At 34.2% G+C, this 6786-nt stretch overlaps 1 long non-coding RNA gene across 1 annotated transcript; it reads right to left on the bottom strand.

Moving 5' to 3' along the window:
- Window positions 1-4742: 4742 nt before the first annotated feature.
- Window positions 4743-6500, bottom strand: LOC134484410 (uncharacterized). The gene is made up of 3 exons (XR_010061855.1): window positions 6273-6500; window positions 5159-5215; window positions 4743-4963 (listed from the first exon to the last, which is right to left on the bottom strand). It is a non-coding gene; the product is annotated as an uncharacterized LOC134484410 (long non-coding RNA).
- Window positions 6501-6786: the final 286 nt, after the last annotated feature.

The raw sequence follows: 6786 nt of genomic DNA, 5'->3' as shown, positions 1-6786 counted from the left end.
GTGAGGCAGTGATGGTTCAATACACAGAAATCCACCATCATAATCTACTATATAAACAAACTGAAAGAGGGTAAAAGACACATGGTCATCTTATTAGATGCTAAGAAATCATTTGATATATTTCAACACATTTACACGTTAATATTCATGGAAATACTAGCAATTCAAAGCCTATATCTAAACATTGGATAAGCAATATAGAGGGAACCAGTAGACAAACTAAATGGTGAGAATCTTATAGAAATCACACAAAAATATAAACCTAGAGAAGCCTGCCCATTTCCTCCTACTTATTCAAATAGTATTGGAGTCAAAGCAATCTAACAGCTAAAGGAGGTCAAAGGGAAACAAATAAGAAAGGAAAAAGTTAAAATATCAGTCTTTGCTGACGATATGAAAGTATACTTAAGTGCTCAAAAGGTTTTATCAGAAACCTACTAATCTGATAAACATTTCAGCAAAGTCACTAGATACATTACCTAACATAAATCATTTGCCTTCCTCTTCTCAAAGGTTAAACAGGCTGAAAAGAAATTATGGAAATGACATTTTTTTCTACAGTCACAAAGGATAAAAAAAATCTCATTGGCACTGTACATAAGTAAGTGAAAAATCTGTATGAGAAGGAGTTCAAGTTTCTGTCGAAGAAATTGAAGATCTTAGAAGATGGAGAGATATCCCATGTTTCTGGATGGGCAGGATAAATATTGGAAAAATGGACAACTTGTCAAAAGCAATCTCCAGATTCAAAGAAAATGCCATCCAAATACCACTTCATTTTTTTCATAGAGTTAGAAAGAAAATTTTTCAAATTCATTTTGAATGACAAAAGAAAAGAAAAAGAAAAAAGCAGGATATCAAAATCTGTCATGAACATCAAAAGAACTTCAGGGAAGAATCGCCATTCATGAAATAATGTTATATTGTAGAGCAACAGTGATATAAAATGAATTGTAATTGAACAGAGACAGGCTGTTCAATCATTGGAATAAAATTGAAGACCCAGAAATGTACTGACACGTCTTTGGTCACTTGATCTTTGAATGAAGGACTAAAACTATTCAGTGGAAAGAAAATAGCATTTTCAACAAATGATGCTGATTCAACTGGAGATCAGCATGTAAAGAATGTAAATCTTCCCATTCTTACCTCTTTCTACAAAACTTAAATCCAAGTGGACCAAGGTCCTACATATCAAATCAGATACACTCAAATGAAAAGAAAGGAAATTGGGGAAGAAACTTAAACAAGTGGTCACTTGGGACATTTTCCAAATAGAACACCAATGTCTTATGCACTAATATCAAGATTTAACGAATGGGACATCATAAACCTGCAAAGCTTCTGTAAGACAAAGGAAACTCCCATTAGGACAAAACAACAACCCACAGATTGCAAAAAGATCTTCTCCAATCCTACGTGTGAAAGACAGCTAATATCTAATATATACAAAAACTCCAGAAGTTAGACCCCAGTAAAAGCAAGTAATTAAAAATTAGGATACATATTAAAACAACAAATTCTCAGTTGAAGAATATAAAATGGTGGAGAAGTGCCTAAAGAAAAGTTCAATATCTTTAGTCATATGAAAAATGAGAATCAAAACTACCCTAATATTCCACTTTATACCCGACAGTGTGGCTAAAACACAGGATATAACAGATACAGGCAAGGATGTAGAGAAAGAGGAACACTCTTACATTGTAGATTTGATTGCAAGATGATACAGTCACTCTTGAAATCTCCCTTAATATTCCCAAGAATATTTGATGTAGTACTACCTTAAAACGAATCAATACCAGCCCTGGACATATGACTAAAAGATGTTGAAACATATAACTAACACACATAGCCAGAACCTGGAAGGTACCAAGATATACTTCAACAGGGTATCATATAAAGAAAATATTTTAATTTACAAAATGGAGTACTTGAATTTAAAACAATGACTTCATGAAATTCATAAACAAGAAGATGTAGCTAGAAAATATGCTGAGCAAAGTAAATCAATCATACACATGCACACAAACAAAAAGTAGTTGTGGTGTGAAGTCACTAATAAGGGAATATTAGTCCAAAAACATGGATAACCTAAAATAAAGTCACAGACTACCTGAAGCTCAAGAAGAATGATGGCTAAACAATGATGGATGTTTCAATCTTTTTTAGAAGAGGCAGAGAAAAATATTCATAGGAAGAGATATGGAGACAATGTTTGGAGTAGATACTGAAAGAATGGCCCTCTAGGGTCTGCCCCACCTGAAGGTGAGGAACTTATATCTAACACTGTTGATACCAAGAAGTGCATGTTGAGAGGTGTCTGACAGAGCTTTTTCCTGAGGGGCACTGTCACAGTGTGAATTGTAGAAAGGCAAATGTTCACACTCAGTATTTGAACTGAAAATATGGTGCTCATTGGAGGACGTAAAGAAATAGAGGATCCAAAGTATAAAAACAAAGTAACAACTAGCCAGTGTTCTCTGGAACTAAATTAACATCCAAAAAGCACACAGGAAAGACATGTGACTAAACCTCCATGTGTACAAGAAGATGGCCCTGTTGATCTTCACTCTAGGTGAATTCCTGAGTCCTGAAAAGGGTAGATGCCCTTGTGTAGGGAAATATCAGCGTGAGAAGAAGGAAAAGATGGGTGTTTTGGTAAAGGAACACTGTCATAGATAAAAGTGAAGGGGGATTGGATATGTGTTTTCTGAACAGTAATCTGTGAAAGGTGATAACATTTGTACTGTAAGTAGAAAAAAAATCCAGGAAAAATATTGCAAGCAACATGTTGATTGTGAACTTGTAAAATAAAGTTTCATACTCCCAAATATATAAATATATTTGACATTTAGAGGAAGAGTAGAGTCATAGCAAAACGTATCTAAACAAGACGAAACTATACAATACATCTTTCATCTTCATATACAGTTCTAGGAACCCTGATGTATTTAACAGTTCAGCAAAGATCTCTTTTCTTGTGAGAATAAAAAGCCTCTTCCTTGGGCCACATTTGCTCAATGCAGGAAACTTTGCTTGGTGGACATCTTATGGACTTGGCCTCTCCAATATCTGTGGGTACTATTTGCACAGTTGTTTTTAATTTCGGAGCTGCACATATTGATTTTAATGTCCCCTTGCAGGGAATATTCTGCAAACACACAATTAGTCTTTGGTGCTTTCTGCTACTATTGTGCAATTTTCCATTACCTACCCACTCCTACTTATTTCTTACCTGCAGAATATGAACATGTGCGTGATTCGGCTAATTTCTGCTGCCAGTGTGAAAGGTAACCTGGCTTCCTTGCAGAACAGCTGTGTCACTTTTCTGGGGTAGCAGGACCCTTGGAGGAAACCAGGAAACCCCCACAACGGCATTCTAAGTTCACGCACACTCCTTCCACATTGCTTTCCACTTTTGGGGGATTGATGGAAGGCATTGACATTATAGTGGTTTTCTCTTTTCTGAGAACTGTGCCCATATTTTCTCTGTAACAGTTATGGCCCCTCCTCAGCTACTGTCTTGACTGTAAATTTAGCTTCATTGTATTCTATTCTTTTGGGCAAACCGCACGTTTCAAAATGCCTTTGTTTCTAAATTGTTATGGTTTTGTTTTACTGTGACCCTTCCACAGGCTGTAAACAGGTCTGATGAAGCCAAAAGCTCTTCTGCCTTAGAATGGTCTCCACCAAATAAGTTAGTGGATAACCTGTAAACTTTAAACTCTGGACATTTAGACATGAAGCTAGATTCTTCTCTACAATCTGTAGAAATCAAGTCTTATTTTTCAATACCATGCTCCCAGAAATAAGACTCAGAATCAAAACAAGTTTAATAATAACTTGTTCATATAGGTACGCTCTTCTCTGAATTAGTTCACCACTGAAACAACCCATTAATTATAATCTAAATTCTGTCTCATGACTGGTTACCTCTCATGTTTCATGTGTTCATCACATCATAACTTGAGTGAAGCCAAATTCAATCCCCCACAAAAAACAAACAATTAGAAATAAATAAACTGAAGATACCGTAATGTAGAAGAGGCTGAAGCAAATGATGTTCAGTAGGAAGCTCCAATGAAGATAGAACTCGAGAGAAGGCTCTGACTCCTGACTCTCTAACTGATGCTATACCTTGATAAAGACAGGAGGCTACCTTTGCTATACACTGACAGACCCCGACCTAACAAGTGACTTACTGTGATAACTGCAGATAATTGATACCCCACAAATTCAATGTGGGAACAACTTTGGTTGAATTAATGAAAAATCCATTTAAGCAGAAAAGGAGAGTTATCTCATTACTGAGTGCTATCAATTAACTTGAATACACAATATCTTTCAGACTTGGAGCCATTCACCAGGCATCTGGTACAGTACATGACAAAATCAATACACACAAAGCAGAGTACTGCTTATCTTGCCACAATGAGATAAGACACAAATTACCCTTAATAGACTGAAAGCCTCAGGAATAGGAAAGGAAAGGTGTGGTGAATGTTACATGGGGAAAACCTCTTGAAGACAGGATGAGGAAATCTCAGATGGTAGAATTTGAAAGGATAATTGGACTATAAAAATATTAAACAATAAGAATGATTTTAAAAAATCTAATAATCATTTACAAAAAATGTGTTTTCTTATTTCAACAATTTATTGACTGGTTACACTGTGTCTATTTTGACATACATAGTATGTATCTGCTTAGCATTTAAGTGGAATAATGGGTTTCTCACAGATAGGACTTTATTTTTCTTTATTCGAGCCAGTAATCATTCTACGATGTCCAGATGAACTACAATTTGCCTGAACATGGGTATTGAATATGGGATGTAGTCACCATAATATGATTGAAATTGTTCACCAGAAGAGTCACAGCATCGTTCTTGTTTTACATAGAAGGTGTTGTCCTTACAGCTATACGAGATGTTAACTTTGGTGGCCATTCATATAGTGTTATCTGTAAAAGAAATGACATTTTCATTTATATATGGAACCTAGACATTTGTGATCATGCTCATAATAACTTCTGTTTGAAAATGAACATAATTACCTAAGAGATACAAATAGCAATCTGTGAAAGAGCAACATAGACATGTACTACTTGGGGAAGCATAGACTGAAAAAAAATTGAGGCCAGTTTGAAATCTCTTACCTAGAGAACTTCAGCGGTATTCTCCAGCAATGTCTGTTATCTTTATGGCAAAGTATCCTTCAGTTGCATTTCAGTTGTTACAAGCAAAAGAAAGCACATAAACAAAAATTGGATATGAGTAAAATTGAAATTAATGTCAAATTTCCAAAAGCAAACTGAGAGAATGTTGAAAATCTGCAATAGGAAAATAAAAAACAAAACAAAAATAAATAAATAAATTTAAAAAGCCAAAAAACAAAGTATAAAATCAAAGATAAATCAAAGGAAACAAAACCAAAGCAAACCAACAAACAAACAAACAAACAAAAAATACCCAAAGAAATAAGAATGGACAAAATGAATTTTGAAAGCATCCCATGTTTTATAATGTTGTTATTTTTATAAGTGACATTATATATTTTAGATGAATGTGAGTGAAAAGAAAGATAGAAATAAACTACAAAATTGCAACCTAAGAAAGATTTGTATAAAGGGCTAAAATATATTCATAAATAGCAACAATCAATATATGAAGGAACTTGAAATTGCATACAAAAGGGAAATGGTCTTTAGAAAGAACACTAACAACATAAAAAAATCAAAAACATATCTTGTGAATAAAAAAATATGAGATAAAACAATTTAAGTTTCCTAATAGAGCCATGATGATTTCTATTTAGCAAACCCTACATTATTTATAGTTTATCACATTTCATTTCTGGCATTAGGTCAATAACACAGAACATATATTTAGGAGGAAAAAGGAAGTAAACAAAAACCATTCTACAAAAGAGAGGGAATAAGGGAATTCACCGAATATTAAAACAATATAATGCTGAGTAACAAGTACTTTAAGTATTTTTATCAATGCAGGCTGAATCAGAGGTTCTATACAGAGTTCAATACATAATTAGCAATTTAAAATTTTTTATACTCAACAATTATAGAAGACAGTGTTTAGAAACTTCTATATCTCAAACAAGAAATGGATCAAGTGTAACAGATCTATGGTGCGCGAAGTGACCAACTCTTTCCTTTCAGTAGTTCCTTCAGGATTTCCATGGATTTACAAATATCTGCCCAATCACTTTCTGTCCTATGTTAATATTAGTACAATTGCCTATATACAGCTTACCTCTAGTAAAATCTTCAGGAATACAAAAATGGTTGCAAGCACAATGCTGCCAAGAAATATGAATTCAAGGTTCATGGCAGTTTTCTGTTACGTTTACTAATTTAGAATCTGGTTACAGCGGTTGTAACAAAAAAACTTAGAATAGTCTTTGAAAAGAACCTAATAGCTCGTTCTCTGCCTTATGATAGCCGGCTGAACTGCTTGTGCCAGGCCTTATATACTGTTGGTGAGGTCATAAAATAGAATTTTTTTTACGCAATAGTGACCTCATAATCATGCTTGAATCAACTGGCTGAATTAGTCTAGTACACAGGAAATCAGATGAAGGCTGGATATAACTTTACTCAATCTAGGACAGGCTACATCTAAAAGAGAAAGCAAGAATAAGAGATTATGAGATACAGTCTAAAAGATGGTAAATGGGCAACAGGTCATAAACAGACTACCCAAAAATGCAACATAAAAATATTTTCAATGTTTTGCAATTTAAAGTTGCTTTATTTCATGGAATTCT

Source organism: Rattus norvegicus, chromosome Y (assembly GCF_036323735.1).
Source record: "Rattus norvegicus strain BN/NHsdMcwi chromosome Y, GRCr8, whole genome shotgun sequence".
NCBI lineage: Eukaryota > Metazoa > Chordata > Mammalia > Rodentia > Muridae > Rattus > Rattus norvegicus.
The sequence above is the reverse complement of the archived record's forward strand: the minus strand, read 5'-3'. Positions and strand labels throughout refer to the sequence as shown.